Source organism: Protopterus annectens, chromosome 8.part0 (assembly GCF_019279795.1).
Source record: "Protopterus annectens isolate FY-2018-M chromosome 8.part0, PAN1.0, whole genome shotgun sequence".
In the NCBI taxonomy this organism is placed as follows: domain Eukaryota; kingdom Metazoa; phylum Chordata; order Ceratodontiformes; family Protopteridae; genus Protopterus; species Protopterus annectens.
In genome coordinates, this window is record NC_056741.1 from 525,389,394 (window position 1) to 525,407,868 (window position 18,475).

Below are 18,475 nucleotides of genomic sequence, written 5' to 3' on the forward strand. Positions count from 1 at the left end.
TGCCCACCCTCCACAAATATAAATATAGTAACACCAAAAATGCTCCACATATTTGAACTTAAACAGTGAGGTAATGTAATGGTAAGGTACAGTTCAATGGAGATGCTTTCATAGGAAGCATGGGATTTGCAGAAGTACAAGGTAAGGTAAGATGTCATCAAGTGTTTTATATGGCAGCAGGCAGAATGGTGAAAGAAGGAGTAGGTAACAAGAAGTCTGGAAACCGAGCAGCCCTTACAGACATCAGCTGAGATGGATATTAAAGGGCAGGATAGCAATAACGGGGAGGGGGGTGGAATTCAGCACATCAAATTTCAAATGGAACAGTAATAAGGCAATTCAGCAGGGAGAGGAGCTGAATGAGGTTATGCTGCTATGTTGCCTGATTTGGCAAAAGTACATTGAACCTAGGAAATGGCACTTGATCTTAATGATGCTGGAATTTATATGCTGACCTTTTGTTTTGAGATCACAGTTTATGTCCATTTTGACAAGTCTCATGATGCTATATTTACCGACATTAAATTTAAAGTCATTACTACTACACTAGGTTTGTATTCTTGAAGGCAATTTTAGAGAACTTTGTCATCTCTTATTAAAGTAATTGTATTACCCAATCTGCAGTTATTAGCATGTCTGATTACCCACTAGCCATTTCCATGTTAATACCTAAGAGATGTGGTCCACGAGGAAGGGGCTGTAGCAAAACACTCTGTAGGACATCAGTGGTGACCCTGCTACCCCTGGAGGTAGTACCCTTTACAATGAGCTCTTAAGATGGCTGGGTGTTATTGCAAATTATACATATACAGTTAAAAAAGGTGTTATGGTTGACTGTCATACCTAAAGGCAATTAAAACTGTTGCCATTTCACTATTGGCATGAATGTTGTGAGATATTTGAGGAAATCAGAGTCTCTTGAAAAAACATGCAGACACTGAGACAGTATTCAGACTTTGCAGGGAAAGGGTCCAGGTTAGAGTTAGGGTTAAGTTTAGCATGCATAAATAATCATGGGCTACCCCATACCCTGCCTCGGTCCCTAACCCCAAACCCTGCCTGTAACAGTACCACTATACAAGACACTTGGATACACTTCCCATACATTAGCACACGTGCACAACACTAAAAATATCCCATAACCTATATCTTACTGTAATCCTAACCCACAAGCAGTCTCACACACACACACACACACACACACACACACGCACGCACGCACGCACGCACGCACACACACACACACACACACACACACACACACACACACACACACACACACACACACACACATACTCCTAGCTCCTAATGTCAAACTTTTGGAACATTCCAATGTTTTTACATTAACACACACAGCCACTTGCTGTAACCCAAAGCACAATAAATGCTTAACAAAAAAATATTCAAATTACTCCATTCAGCAAACCCTGTCCTTGACAGACATAAATTTCTGTAAAAAAACACATTACATTCTGTCAGCCAAATCAATATTCGACAGAATGAGCTGCCATCATATGTATATTTCTAGGAGACAGGAAGGGAGAGTTTTAATACATACGACAGTATTAAAAGAGTATTAACTGTAATTGGCCATGCTGTCAAATCTGAGAAAAACCTAACATTAAAAAGTTTTGACATAAACTGTGCCTTTGAATCAGTTAACTGGGATTACCTCTTCCTTATATAAGAAACATTAAACTTTTCTAATAAATTAATACAACTTATTTTGCACCTTTATAATGTATCTAAGGCATACATAAAAATTGGCACATATCTTTCACATAACATTCCAATATATAAAGTAACCAAACAAGGTTGTCCCCTCTCCCCTTTGCTATTTACTCTCATAATGGAATCTCTAGCTAATTATATAAGGATAAATTCTGACACTGAAGGATTTAATCTGAACTCTGAAACAACCTCCAAAATGCAATTATTTGCCAACAATATTCTCCTTACCATTAAAGGAACAAATGCAACATTGCAAGCTATACTTGATCTAATGGAATATATGTTTTTTTTTGTAAATCTGGCTTGATTTTTAATGATAATAAAACAAAAATACTATCCATAAATTCAGATACTAACCTTTGGGATCAGAAATGTATTAAATATTTGGCTAAATCAGACTGTTTAACATATCTTGGTGTTACAATAGCCAATAATATAAATTATATAATAAGATTAAATTATTGTAATAGTATATGATCTGATATTGTTAATCCTTGTTCATTCCTTACGCATGGGTATCGGTTCCGACCTCGGAACTAAGCCGGCCATTTTCCAAGCTCACATCAACTTCAAACTCTCGAGCTAAACTCTTACCCACAATCCCCCTCTCCCTGTTACCTCAGATTTCATTTGCCGCGTTGCCATTCGGTCGTGTCAAGCTACTTCTCTTGAGCTAAGTACAGTTATTTGTTGTTTAATAGTCTTTCATATTACTTTTCTGTCTGAAAAGTTTATATTTCATTGTCTCTTACCCTATCGCATCTAGCGTACATTTTTTCTTCAGGTTTTTCTGCTCTTTTCTCTACCTTTTTACCGCAAGGTATTCTCTCTTTACCATCGTTGGCAATCCTTCCCTTTTTTCTCATACTTTCGGGTATTCTTTTGTACCATGGCTGGTACCTTTTTCTATTAATTAATTTGCTATCATGGCAGAAAAGAAAGGTAGTCCAGGGTTTAAGCGGTGTTCTGATTGTGGACACAAACTACCTACTTCTGATGCACACTCTGTGCGATTATTGTTTGGGGTTGGGGGCATCCCATTTGTCTGTTGACCCGCCCTGTACTATCTGTGAAAACTTTTCAAATAGAACTTTGTTGGAAAGGAAAAACAAGCTGTTGCTGAAGGGACTTCTTAAATCTCCCTTTTCAGAGGCTATTTCTAGGTCGGAGGCCTCAATCCCTCCTAGAGCCCATAAGAAAATCTTGGATGTTCCTACCAAGGCTAAATCTTTGCCTTCGTCCCCGGCTGGGGACTCCCACCAACCAAAACCTAAAAAGGCTAAAGTTTTGGCTCTGGAGCTCACTCAGTCAGCACCAGTGCTTTCGGTGCCTAGACCTTCGGCTCCTTTAGTGATCTTGGCTCTGTCTTCTCCTGCAGCCTTCACTATATCGGCACCAAGGGGCGCCTCAGTTCAGACTATTACCACTGTATCGGCACCGACCGTTCAGTCGGCGCAGACCTTGACCACATCGGTTCCGACAGTGTCCTTGGAACCAACGCCTTTATTGTTGACTCCAGTTTTGTCAGTTCCAGCTTCAGTACCAAGAACCATTTTGGCACCGATCCCTGTGTCGGTGCAGACCATGACCTCGGCACCGATGACGTCTTCGGTGCAGACACCCGTAGTCCAGTCTCTCTCAGCACCATTGTCCTCGGTGCGGACAGGTGAGATGGGCACCAAGTTTGCCTCTTCTGTGGGCAGGCCTGTTTCTCCCTCAGTCTCCGTGAGGTCCACTAGAAGCCTTTCCGAACACGATGTGTTGCGTCTTGTGGATCAGCCGCTTTTGGCCAGAGGTATTCCACCCCTCAGGAACTATCCTTCCTTGGGAGGTGATCACCCATCTCCAAAGACCCCTTGTTATTCTCCTCCTTCATTGCCTTTGAAGTCCATGGATATAGCACAGTCTTCCCCTTCTGCGGTCCCCTTTATGGATCTCACTAAGGAACCACAGTTGCCTTCATTATAAGAAAGTTTTGCTATGACCCAGAATGTCAGTTGTGACATGCATTGTTTGCTGCTCCACAGCCATCCAGGGACTCCGGGTTAGCAGGCTGAGCCACTTAGGGGAGGGGTGACCCCTGTCCTAGACATTCACTCCTCTTCAGGTGGACCAGCCTTCCAACTGATGGCGAAGGCTTTCGCTGCTGCTGGCCATACTGGACTGTCTATACCTCCACCCTCCTCTGGTACACTGGTTTCACAAGTCGCACCTAGTGGACACCAAGTGCAAGAGCCTCAGGACATATTCCCACAGGCACCCCCTTTTCCGCTGTCTTCTCCAGCTTCTCCCACTGAGGAGGTCCACCGGAAAAGTTCTTGAAAGAGGAGGCACATGGACTCCACAGAGGACTCCCTCACTGAAGACACAGATCTTGATGAGGGGGAAGGATCCCCCTGGTCATCCTCAGAGGTATCCTTTGGTGATAGCCTCGAAATCCTGAAACAGAGAGGTGACTGGCAGTCCTTTAATCCAACCTCTGAGGAATCTGTGTTCTTGCAGGCCTTTTGTGCCCAGCCCCATACCTCCTGGGTTACTCCACCTGCTGATGAAGCTTATTGTGCAGAGTGCTTGGAAGGCTCCTGATTCTGCCAAAGCTATTCCCCAGAGGCCACATAAGATTTTGCGCCCCCCTGCTTCAGATCCCCATTGGTCCAAAGGTCTTCCTGTGGATGCTTTGGTGGTGACGGCCGCAACAAAAAAGGATCTGGCAGAAGAAGAAAGCCAGACTACTGTCCATCCGCCTAACAGAGTCCCAGGCACTGGACAGGATAGGGAAGTGCACCTTTGCTTCAGCGAACTTTACTAGCAGGTCCCTGAATTATATGGCACACTTTATCAGGCTTCAAAGGGATCTGATTTCTGAGTTCTCTGAAACCTTGGCTGGTGCCATGTCTGATGAGGTCCGTGACAAACTGGCCTCTCAGCTGGCCACCACTGAATCAATATCTAACTCCTCTAGGCGACTGATATCTCACGCTTCAGAAGGAGCAGCTAGAGCAGCGGGTTCAGCTGCGGTCTTGAGACGACATGCCTGGATGCGCTTGTGCAATTTCATGGAACCCTTTAAGGCTTCCTTTCTTAACGCTCCCATTGAGGCCTCCTTGTTGTTTGGGCCCAAAGTTAAAAGCACACTGGCCAGATGTGAACAGGACGATAAGACCCTTTCTGCCGTAGGTGTCTGTTATTCTTCCCCTCAACGTGCTTTCTCTTGAAACCAAAAGAGTAGGAAGATATGGTTCAAGAAATCTCAGGGTCCTTTCCGTGACACACAGGCTGAGTTCTCCCCTAGAGGCAGAGGGGGAAACTCACAGGGAAGATGTTCTTTTTGGAGCAGAGGGTGTCCGCGTAACGAGGGCTCCAGGGATTCTTTCCCTGGTCAGTCCTACCAGCGCTCCTGAAGAGCGGCCCAACTCCTTTCCTCTGGAGGTGGTTGGGGGACGTTTCTCCTTGTACCCTTCTGCCTAGCTAACCATCACCATTGATTCTTGGGTACAAAGGATTATAACCAGAGGTTATCATATCCCCTTTGATCTTTGTCCTGCCCCTTCAAAAAACCTTCCCGACATTCCACCCAGTCAAAGGGAAGAAGAAGCACTAGAGATAGAAAAGCTACTAAGAAAGAGAGTCATCCAAATAGTCCCTCCAGACCAGATAGGATCCGGATTCTACTCAAGACTATTTTTGGTGCCAAAGAAAACTGGGGACTGGAGACCAATTTTGGATCTCAGTGTATTGAACAAGTTTGTGAGAATACAAAAATTCCAGATGGTCACAATACAGTCTATCCTCCCGCTTTTGGAAAAAGATGATTGGATGTGCTTGATAGATCTTCAAGATGCGTACTACCACATAAAAGTGGACAGGCCATCAAGAAGATTTCTGCACTTCCGTCCGGGAGCCAGTCACTACCAGTTCAGAGTACTGCCCTTCGGACTCTCTACAGCCCCCAGAGTGTTCACAAAGTGCATGGCAGTTGTCACAGCTCACTTGCGAATTCAGGGATTCCAGGTGTTTCCATACCTAGATGACTGGCTCATTTCCGCCCCCACCAGACATCTACTGGTAGAAGTCCTGGCATACTCTCTCCTCGCTGCTAAAAGGCTAGGCATAACCATAAACTGGCAAAAATCCAATCTCACCCCATCTCAGTTGACAGAATTCATAGTGGTTATCTTGGACACAAAAAACTGCAGAGCTGCTATTCCAGAGCACAGAATTCTAAGGATAAAGCAACAACTGATTCCAATCCTTTCAAGGGAGAAATCCACGGCTCACTTGGTTCTACAGCTGTTGGGTTCCATGGCATCCTCCATCACCATTGTTCGCCTGGCCAGGTTTCACATGAGGCTTCTATAATGGCTACTGCTTACCCAATGGTATCCTTTTCAGCATCCTCTTTCAGCCATGATTCGAGTAACCCACAGGTGCAAACAGGATTTAAATTGGTGGATGACACACAATCTGTCACAATGGTCTTGCACCTTCTCCCCCCAGCAACCAAAGGCCACAGTGACCACGGATGCCTCCCTGATGGGGTGGGGGGGCTATGTCAGGGACAGACAGTCCAAGGCACTTGGTCCAAATTGGAGGCCCATCTGCATATAAATGTTCTAGAGCTGAGGGCGGTTCTTCTGGCATTGCAAGCATTCCATCCCCTGCTGCCGTCTGGGACAACTGCGATTCAACCAGTCAACATGGCGGGGGTCTGGTACATCAACAAGCAAGGCGGAACCAAATCTTACCCCCTTTGTCGAGAGGTCGTGAGGATATGGCAATGGGCGATGGCTACCAACCATTTTCTTCTAGCGACGCACATTCCTGGGAGTTCCAGCGTGATAGCAGACAGACTCAACAGGTGCATTCTTCAACCTCACGAGTGGTCCCTGAATCCTTTGATAGCGGCGGAGATCTTCCACCGCTGGGGCCATCCTTGCTGCGACCTCTTTGCATCCCCGACCATCTACAAATGCAGCAACTACTTCACCCTGATTCCCCCTCCCGGACAGTCACCCAGGGATACTCTAGTCCACGATTGGCCCTTGGGTCTTCTTTACGCATTTCCCCCTTTCCCCTCATTCCCCAGTTTCTGAAGAAAGCCTGTCGGTTGAAGAGCAAGGTGATCCTCATAGCACCATATTGGCCTCAACAGATTTGGTTCCCCTTCCTTTGGCCTCACCTACTAGATCGACCATGGATTCTCCATCCAATCCCAGAGTTGATCTCACATCCACAGAACCTGATTCATCCCAACTTGAACAGCCTGAAGCTCACGGCTTGGCTACTCAAATTCCCTTGATTGCAGGCAGAATGATCTTTCTTTACCAGTATGTGATATTCTCATTGCATCTCATAAGTCTTCCACTAGAATTACTTATCTGAGCAAGTGAAAAAGATTTACATGTTGGCTGAAAGATAAAAAAGTAGATCCCTTCTCAGCACCAGTGTCAATAACACTAGACTATCTGGCCGACCTTTTTCAATCGGGTCTATCGGCCTCTACCATTAGAGTTCATTTGGCTGCAATTTCTAATTTTCATGAGGGTGTCCAAGATTCCTCTCTTATGTCCCACGAATTGTGCAAGACCTTCATAAAAAGTGTGAATCATCTGAAGCCACCTTTTAGAGAACCTATTCAACCATGGGATTTATCATTAGTTCTACAAACTCTGACAATGCCACCTTTCGAACCAGCCTCTTCTTGCGACCTCACGTATTTGCAATGGAAAACCTTGTTCCAATCACCATTACTTCTGCCAGACATATTTCTGAGCTTCAAGCTTTATGTATCAAGAGTCCGTACTTGATTTTTCATAGAGATAGAGTGTCTCTGAGAACTAATCCATCATTTCTGCCTAAAGTGATCTCTGAAATGTCCATTAATCAAGCCATTGAATTGCCAATTTTCTTTCCCAATCATTCAAACAGAGGAGAGTATTGCCTACATACCTAGATATCCACAGGCAAATTAATTTTTACTTAAACAGGACTAGGCCCTTTCGTAAATCTGACCAGTTATTTTTGGCCTTTTCTGGACCGAGATTAGGATCTGCTGTTGCTAAGGTCACATTAGCTAGATGGTTAAAGGACTGTGTGACCTTCATTTATACACAACGCAATATCTCGTTGCCTACTACCATGAAAGCTCATTCAACAAGGTCGGTGGCAAATTCTGCTGCCTTCCATGCCAGAGCTTCCTTACATGACATCTGTGCAGCTGCAACTTGGGCTACTCCTCATACCTTCATCAATCATTACAAACTGGACTTGGCCTCCAGGGAAAGAGCATCTTTCGATTCTATGGTGCTCAGGAATGTCCTTCCATGAGAGCCTCCTAAGAATACAGGTAGCTGGGGACTCTGTCCCATGCGTAAAGAATGAATGAGGATTAACAATATCAGATAAAGAAGTTATGTCTTACCATAACATTCCATCTGTATTGTTGATCCTTGTTCAGTCATTATGACCCTCCCTCCTTCCCACTCCTGTGGTTTCTAGTGGATCTCACCATCCGGTTCTCTTAGGTTATTTGACCAGAGGTAGCCTCTGCCTTCTTTGACTTGCAAACTCAATCTGAGGTAACAGGGAGAGGGAGATTGTGGGTAAGAGTTTAGCTCGAGAGTTTGAAGCTGACGCGAGCTTGGAAAATGGCCAGCTCAGTTCCGAGGTCGGAACAGATACTCATGAGTAATGACTGAACGAGGATCAACAGTACAGATGGAACGTTATGGTAATACATAACTTCTTTTTCTTTAGCTAGCCTTATCTCCAAGTGGAAACAACTCTTATTTACAATGGATGAGAAACTTTTAATAATTAAAATGATCATTTTACCCAAGATACTTTATATTATACAATCCACATCATTAATGCCACCAAAAACACTGGTTAAAGAACTCAACACAATGCTTTTGAAGTTCCTGTGGTACCCAAATAAACCCAGAGTAGCTCGTACTCAACATATGAGGGATTGGTCCTTAGGAGAGATAGGTTTACCTGATATAGAATTATACTCCATATCATCAGTGATCAACACTTTCTCTCTATTAACTAATGAAAAATATTCAGCTAGATGGAAAAAATTTCAAGAAATTATTTGTTTCAATATTAATGAGAGATCCAGTTCTAATAAACTTCAAATGTTGGATAATCCATTTATTTGGATCTTAAAAAAATATTTTCTCCTGATAAACTACCAAATAATTTTCCCTACTATATGAAAATTTTATTGAAGGATTTCTGAAATTTTATATATAAAATATGATCTATAAACATTGGATATTTACTTGGTTTCCTATTGCCTACACAAAGGATGTTATATCTACTTTAAAATTTTCTGATAATATCTTGTTGAAGGAAAAAAATCTTATTTTTTGGTTTCAGTTCTTAGAAGGTGACAAGTTAATCTCATTAGACCACTTAATAACAAATTATGATTTTAAATAGAAACTCATGGTTACAATTCCAATCATAGAGACAATTCACGATCGACAGAATTAATGCAATCCCTCCATGTTCAAGAATACTAACACCTAAAATAATAAAATTTTAACTATATATATATTCTCCAAGATACTTCCACTAAATGTAAACTCTCAACTATATATACAGTAATTAACAATGAAACAAAAACTATAATAGATAATTATTGGAACTATTTCATATCAAGCAATAATAAGTCACTTTCTGATGATGATAAAAAAATAATATTGGAATCATCTAGGCAGACTACATCCTCACTTAGATGGAGATTATACTCATGGAAATTTATGAATAGAGCTTTTTATACACCTCATAAATTGGAATTGATCAGCAAAGAAAAGTTGTTATGCTGGGGATGCAAAACAGAAACCCAAGCAGATTGGTCACATATGTTTTATGACTGCATAGTTTTAAAACAATATTGTGAAAAAAAATTAATAATTTTCTTCAAGCTTTTTTTACAAATAAATTTAATCTATCTAAATTTTTGATTTTGTTCAATACACCAGTTCTTAATTGTGTCAGAAAAATCAAATACCCTTTATTATGGACTGTTTTGACAGTTGCCAGGAAAATAATAACTAGAAATTGGAAATCTGAATACCCTCCTCTATTTGCTGAATTCAAGCATATTCTTACTGAAATATGTCAATTGGAAATTATGACTATTAAGTCAAGAACTGCTAGAACACCCTTTTCATATGATATGTGGACCAACTTAAAAAAATGATTAGATAAAAATTCATGTGTTGCTTAATGACAATGTTATTTGTTTATAGTGTTTTGTTAAATGTATTTAATAGACACCAATGTAAATAATTTAGTATTTGTTAATTTTATGTTTACATTCTTTATTTTAATTAGCAATTTATTTTATTTCTGCAGTTGATTTTGTATTGTTAAAAACCTTAATAAAAACTGTTTTAAAAGGAAGGGAGAGTTTCACTGAGGAATGAATACAGCTGTATCTATCTGTGCATCTCTCTTTGTATTCATCCATCTGTCTCTATGGCTTACAGACACTGTTGTAGAGGACTTGAGCTCATTTCATAGTTGCATGAGCATATTGGCCTCACTTGCTATATCCTTGTGTTTTTATGCTTGCATCTCTGTGAATCAGGTTTATATGCTTACTTATTGCTGAGTTTTAGGTTGTTTGAGTTGCTATATGCTTGCGTTTTCTTACATGCTTTGGTGTGGATCATCACATTTATATGCATGCTAATTAATGATTTCTGTGTGTTCTGAGGTTGGTGTATCTCTGACAAAGAGCATGTCAAGCTTCATATTGCCTACTAGTGATGGTAGTTTCAATGAGTGCAGTAACATCTGAGTGAGAATGGGAAATTAAGACTGAGTGGGGGAGAAGCCCTTCACTTGAGTGATGCAGGACAGTTTGCTGTTATGTACAAAATGCTTCTTTTGTTGTATCAAAGCGGCTTGTAAAATTAGGCAGAAGGAGTAGATGCATTATCAGACTGCATTTACTTGAGTTATCATTTACAAGTTACTATGACCAGGCTAGTGTGATGTGAAGTTCCATATCGGTGTATACTTTGTATAGCTTATAATGGGATGCTTTAGGGCATGGTGCTGATATAAGCAGTTTCATTACTATTTCTTTTATAGATTCATAGGTGAGTGCTAGGCTAAGTGCCCTTGCAGGCCATTTAATCCTAGCCAATTTCCCCTTTTGTGCTCAAAATAACCTGTTCCATTTGGTTATAGATTGGCCTTACCTATCTCATGGTCGAAATTTTATATTATCGCTAATGAGAATAACTGGAATAATATCATAGACAATTTGAGGGGACCATTGCATGTGATAAAGCATTTAGGAACTGCCTCTGTCCATTAGTAGTACTGGAGCAGTCCTGGGGTAAATGTTTTGTTTCCCATCCATAGACTTAAGTTGCGCTTGAATATGGATAAGGATGAACTTTGTTTGATCTAGATCGAGAATATGTTCCATAGCAGAGGTATTTTCAGTGAGATATACCTATCCCTCCAAACTGTTCTGTTGATGTTGAAGAAGAGGTTCATATCCCTAGAACAAGTATTTCTGATGCCGTTTGACTTGCTGATGTACAGCAAATCCATTACTAATGGGTCAGAGAATGCCTTGTTTGCCAGACACAGGTCAACTCTTAGCAGTATGTTGAATACTGAGTACAGTGACAGGGCTTTGAGTTAGTCCATGTAGGATATATTGTTTAGGCTTTGTATCCTTTTATTAAGGTATCTCTGTGGGTATTCCAGTTGTTGCATGTTTCTAGACAAGTACATGCCAAAGAGGACATTATATTCAATGATTTGTCTAATATGGACTGAGTAGATGGGGACAATGAGATCCCTAGTTCTAGTCACAATTCCCCTGTGTACAAGCTGTGCAATATAGAAGGACTTTTTTACAACAGTGGACACATGCAGGTTGAAAGTTTGATCACTGTCCACATAAGTTCCCAAATCACAACCGAGTCAGTTCTTAGGGGAGTCTTGTCAGTGTGCTTGTTCCCTGGGGTAGATGACTTCCCAAAGGATACAGTAATTCATTTTTGGCATTTAGTATCAGTCATTGCTTTTCCAGCCTCTCTACTCAATCTTTTCTAACCTTCTCTGACTGATTCTTATAGTTATCATGCAATATTTTATATGCCCTACTAATTATCCTTTTTTAACAGCATCTTTATTTCTAGATTCAACTGAAAACTCTACCTGAGCAGATCTTTCACATAAGATTCCCTTATCCCTTTCTGTTTACCTATACTCTTATTTCAATCCCTGGTAGGTAAGGCAGTCTCTAGCCTGCAGTCCAAATGTCTTCTTGGCCTCATCCAATTCTGTTACCTTTTCCACTCTAGTTATTTGCTCCCAATATATTGGTTCCTTTACCAGGTTTCTCCAGTAAATTCCAGCCCCTCTTGCCTATTTTCTATACCCCTACTTGCAGTCATCATTATTGGCAACATCTCCTTTTTCTATTCTCATGTTGGCTTAGTTCTTGGAATACTTTCTGCTACATTTTGAATATAATATTCGGTATGATTATCAGTCTCTTTAAGGATCAGCATCCAATCCAAAATCCCACTATGTTTATTTCTTGAACTTCTACGCTGCTTCAACATCATCCCTTTTCATTTTGAATTATAACCTTCAGCTTGTGTTGTGTATATGAGCCTTAACTGTAAAGCTCTAAAATATCCCTTCAAATCAGGTAATCTTAAACCACCTTGTTGTATTGGAAGGAGGTACTTTCTCACATTATTGACCACACATTTTTTACTGCTGCTATTCTAGTTCATCCCCAGTGCTACTCAACATTCAGCACAGCCAAAATCCCATGAGAGTTTTCATGCTTTGAGTTTTTTATGTTCAAACATGTTTAGCTTATTAATTTTGTTATTAATGACAATATCTTTGTTTATTGTCGGTTGCAGAATATGCATGAGTTATGTTTTCTTTTTTGTAAAATGAATGTATTTTATTGTTTTGCTTTCTGATTCATATTTTTTTAGTGAGGTGTTTTATTTTATGATTTATATTGTTTTCTTGTTTGCCTTAACAGGTGATATCAAGGGAAGGCACAAGTAATACAGATCTGCAATAAAACCAGAACTTGGTCCCGTCAATCTGAAGTCGGTTTCTTTTAAATTTCAGTTCCATTTCTGGACCAGTGGATTGTACACATGGAGTGAAACAGAAGAAACCAAACTTCTTTTCTTTGGCACAATCTGATAGCCATAGGAAGAGTGGATTACTGGAGTTTTAGCAACTCATTTGTAAAGTGTGAGATCTTGAAAGGCTACTATAACCATGAGTGATTTTTGGCATAAGCTGAACTGCTGTATGGTGGAGAAAGCTCCCCCGGTAGGTATAATGTATTTGTGTGTGTGTGTGTGTGTGTGTGTGTGTGTGTGTGTGTGTGTGTGTGTGTGTGTGTGTGTGTGTGTGTGTGTGTGTGTGTGTGTGTGTAAGTGTGCATGCATGCATTTTGTTGTTTAGGAGATTTCTGCAGTCCTGAAAACTGTTTTTGTCAGTCATTTGTTCACCTATATATCAAATGTACAACAAATATACTGGTAAATACCCAAATCCATAATTTTCTGTTTCTGAGGCAGTGTCTGGGTGAGCTTATCATGGCCCAAGATGCATTGTGAGTCACAAGATCATGTTGGTGTGTTGATCTTTAATGTTAAACTTGTTCAATATTACTATGATCAACAGTGAAAAGAGACTGCCAACATATTCAACTTTGTACTTGCATATCAGGTAATTGTTTTAACTACTAATGAATACTGTCATGATTTTAAGTCTGTGCTTGAGGGACGAAACGCTGACTATGACCTAGATGACCAGCGTTTAGTAAGCAGCATGGACACTGAAAGAGCTGGGTAAGGAGGATACAAGTGAATGGGTTACATTGGCTTGCCCGTCTTGACAGGAGGGAAATGTTTTTTCCCTTTGGCCAAATTACTGCTGTATACTTTAAAGCTTGCATAACAGCAAAGGCAGCAGGACTGAGAGAGCTGGGCTTGATGATCCAAGTTAATAGTGGTAACCCTTGTAGGCATCTGTGTGGAAGCAAACACATAACAGGTGAGGGCACACAATGCCCCATAGTGATGCAGGTGCTCATATCAGTCACCAGGAGCCAGGATTAGAGACATAACCACAAATTCCTTGATGGAGAGGGCTGATGGTTGGCAGGCAAGGGGGGGGGGGGTATCATCATGCTATGAAATGCAGATAACAAATCCAGTTAATTGGATTCTATTATGTGATGTGTTATGCATGTTAATATGCTGGTTGATCAGCTATTTGCTTTAAATGGGTAATATTGCACAGGCAGTGTTCATCCATAGCCAGCATTTAGAAATGAATAAAGTTTTTTTAATTTTATTTTTTAAGAGCTGCTTTAAACAACCTTCCGTTTATATGCAATTTTGTTGAGAGTTGGTATTGTAATGTTTGTTACATCCTGATGGCTGACATAGTCTGTAATAATTACTTTCTTTTAACCTGGAAAAGTTCATTAAAATGTAAACTGGTTCTTCAACAATAACTTGGGAAATTATGAACATTTTTTTTATAAACTGTTACAAAGAATGCACATATAGTTAGCCGTTACTAAAATAGAGAGCAGTGCGCAATACAGATTAAATATTTAAGGTGCATTTCACAAGGTCACATGGTATATGGAAGTACAAGCAGCTAACACAATGGTTCATCTAATGATTTTATGTAAAGAGATATGCAGGACAGAGGCACACTTTTTAAAGTCATATGATGGAATAAGCACATGCACAGAAAGGCAAATATTATTATTATACTGTGAGACTTCAGGGCAGAAGAATGTATGTCAAGGGCAGAAACAACAGAGCTTTGTATCAGGAATCACCAGCCATGAAATACAGAAGTATTGAGGCAAATCTCAGCAAACATGGAAAAGTCAAGAGTAAACGTAAACAAACAGAGTTAGCAGCTATGTTTTATGTTTTTGCTGTTTGCTTTTTGCCTAGGTATGACTGAAAGTAGTTTATTTAGATCAACCTACTTACCCTGTTAACTACATAAAATATCTTTCAGTGTGTCAGCACATTCAAAGAAATACATCAGTCCTTTCTAAGAGACCCTGTGCACAAGTGTTTGGCATGTAAAGTGGTGTGCTGTAACAGGTGTGGCTGCAGCAAGGTAACACTGTGTGAACATTACTGCAAGAGTAAGTGGAATGCATGTTTTAAAAGGGCAGGTCTGATGGTAAACTGTGTGCCATTATTAGAGGGCAACTGATGATTGCCTGTTGTACCATGTTAAAAACACAATTAAGCACTTTAAATAGCATGGTTAAGCAGTTATATAACTATATCTAACTTTCCCTGAGGTTATGTAACTTCAAAGGATCTTATTTTATTTTTATTTTATATATTTGTTTTTTATTTACCGGGTTTAACCAACTTGGTTTAGTTAAAAACCCTTTTTCAGCGGGGCCCATGGAGAAAACCGCCAACATATTACAACATTTTTTAAACAGGCATTCAGTAATATACATAAACAGATATTAAGTAATATACATTAACAATTACACACACTTTTCCTAATCAAATTACATTCATATGAAATAAAGAAAACTGTTGCAGTATAAAATACATTTATGTATTTAGTAGATGTTGAATGTTGTCAACAAATTAAAATAAATAATTGAGCATTTGAAGGGGTGTATCAGTGAGTTAGTCAAACACATAATAGAGCTTGTTAATTAGTGATTAGAAATTCAAAGAAATGGAAGTAAGGGAAGGAACTCTGATGGCAGAAAATGTTAATACTGTAGTTAAAAGGTGAAGAATTAAGCAGGTTCAGAGAAAATTACACACACACACACACACACACACACACACACACACACACACACACACACACACACACACACACACACACACACATGGATATCATAAAGTTTATATCAAGCATAGATGTAGGGTGGTTAGCAGTGTCACAAAACTATGTATATGAATGGGAGGTAGTAGTAAAACTATTTAGGTATTGGTAAAGACTGGTTCTAGGGCATAGGGGTCTTAGTTAAGTGAAGCAGTTTGATATGACAAGCTGAAGATTACACTTGACATTTATCTTGGAGGGATACAGGAGGGGATCCATTGATTTTATAGGTGACGTTTTAGTTGTCTTTTAAATGAGTTTACATTCTGAATGAATGTCGGTGGTAGTCGGGTTTGATTCCATAGTTCAGCTACACTATTTGAATACAGAGTCACCTGCAGTATTAGATGATTTTGTTATAGTGATTAGTGTTTTTTCTTGAGAGCATTAAATTCTGTTGGAGGGGTAGTCTTGTATTAATTTATTAAGGACTGGGCACTTTTCTGTCTTATAAAGAAGCCTATGTGTTGTAGTTAGCTGAGAAAAGATAGATGATGTGGTAGTATAAACCAGTTAATTTCCCTGAGTGCTAGACAATGGTGTGGTTTAGTGTTATAGTTTACAGCAAATTTAACAGCGCAAACTCCCCCCCCTCCCCACCAAAAGGGCAAATATCTATCCCAGCAGAGTGCTGCCCCCGTGACATCTCAGATGCTCAGGTAAGAGCCGCCCTCTCCAAAGCAAAAAACACAGCATCAATGGGACCAGATGGTGTCCCGGGCTGCGTCCTACATGAACTCCAAGAAGAGCTAAACCCAAACATAAAACTACTGTTCAATCTCAGCCTTACTACAGGATATGTGCCCAAAGAGTGGCATACAGCAACAGTGGTCCCTCTCCATAAAGGTGTTGCCTCAACGGATCCTGGAAACTATCGCCCCATAAGCCTGACTAGCTTGGTCTGCAAAGCTATGGAAAGGATCATCATGGACCTCATAAATAAAGATATTGGGGACCTACAAACACTGGATCCTACCCAGTTCGGCTTTGTTAAGGGCAGATCCTGCCTCTTAAACCTGGTTGATTTCTTTGAAACAGTCACCAAGGCCATTGACGAGGGGAAGGTGGTCCACACAGCCTACCTGGACTTCGCAAAAGCCTTCGATACAATACCCCACTCGGGCATTATAGATAAGCTCACCAGCTTAAATATAAACCCCTATGTCACTAGATGGATTGCAAACTGGCTCAAGGACAGAACCCACATGGTTAGAATTGCTGGAGCCATGTCAGACTCCAAACCAGTTACAAGTGGTGTCTCACAAGGCTCAGTCCTGGGACCTCTCTTGTTCGGTATATATTTCTCGGAGGTACAGGCCAACACGGAAGGACTGTGGCTGACCAAGTTCGCAGATGACTGCAAACTGGGCACCATAATCGACTCTCCAGCCGACATAAGCATTCTCCAAAAGGGCCTCATAGAAACAGACAACTGGTGCCAGAGCCATAGCCTCAAGCTAAATGCCAAAAAGTGTGTAGTCATCCCCTTTGGCAAAAACAAAGTGCCCACAAATTACCACATAGGTGGTAATCCATTAAGTACAGAAGAAGTAATTAGGGACCTGGGGACCCAAGTTGATAGCAATCTCTCATTTGACAACCACGTGGCCAAAGTGGTTAGAAAAACATTTTATATAGCCCACCTAATCATGGAGGGATTCACATCTAGATCAGGGGAGGTCATCGTGCCTCTTTACTCATCCCTCATCAGGCCCATAATTGAGTACAATGCCCCTTTTGGGATGTACCTTGCCAGACACCGGCAGCAACTGGAAAGACCCCAAAAGTACCTCACCAAGAGGATCAAAGGGCTCAAACAGATGCCATATGCTGCCCGGTTAAAGAAACTCCAGCTCTACTCAGTGGCATACCGCCTGTTCAGAGGCGATCTGTGCCTGACGTATAAAGCCATGTCCAACCCGGAATTAATGGACATGCTACACCTCAGAAAGTCCAAATCCCATCGAGCTACGTTTTTCATTATTTTTTTTAACCATGTGTGATATATGATGGTCAGATTTCAATTGGTTATCTATTATGACATCCAATGATTTTGTATGGTTTACTTGTTCTATTATTTATTTATTTTTTATTTATTTTATTTATTTAACATTTGTTAACCAGGAAAGTCTGACTTGGAACAAAAATTGTAGATAAACGCCAACAACGTAACAAAAGTCAGAATGCTGACACGGAAGAATCACTGCTCGTTCAAAAGATGAAAAATATTTAATATAGAAACTTCACAGATAACACATACATGTGTTATCTGTGAAGTTTCTATATTAAATATTTTTCATCTTTTGAACGAGCAGTGATTCTTCCGTGTCAGCATTCTGACTTGGAACAAAGCCAATTTTCAGCGGAGGCCTGGGGAGAAATGCTCCTGATGCATGTTGTTGTTGGCAAAGGTGGTAATCAGTAGTGTTATTTTGGGATAAAAAGCATTTTTTTCGGTTAGAAGTTGTTGTGAATTATTTAGCCATGTTTCAATCAATAAAAAGGACTGATGTTTAAGGTCTTGGGATTTAGAGAGAGTTTTTGCAGAGCAGATTAGGGTTGAACCATCAGCATACTGAATTAGGGTAGCACTTTTTTATTTACTGGCAAGAAGGTGGAAAAATTATTTTTCACTTCACTGCTAGTATTCTCTTTAAGAGGTAGCTATGAGACCATTATGGTGAAGTGATGGAGAGCCCTGAGGATGTGAAATAAGAATTTCTGGTGGGAGAGAGTATCAAAAACTTTTGATAAGTTTAAGGAAGATGGTAAAAACTAGGTGTCCAGCATTTCTATAGATGTTGACAGTATTAGCAAAATCCAGCAA

The 18,475-nt window shown here is 40.4% G+C and overlaps 1 long non-coding RNA gene across 1 annotated transcript in view; it reads left to right on the forward strand.

The window, feature by feature from the left end:
* Window positions 1-13,080, forward strand: part of LOC122808909 — a 240,950-nt gene extending 227,870 nt beyond the window's left edge. The window contains exon 2 of the long non-coding RNA XR_006365842.1: window positions 12,779-13,080. This is a non-coding gene — a long non-coding RNA (uncharacterized LOC122808909). The remainder of the gene's footprint in view (window positions 1-12,778) is intronic.
* Window positions 13,081-18,475: the final 5,395 nt, after the last annotated feature.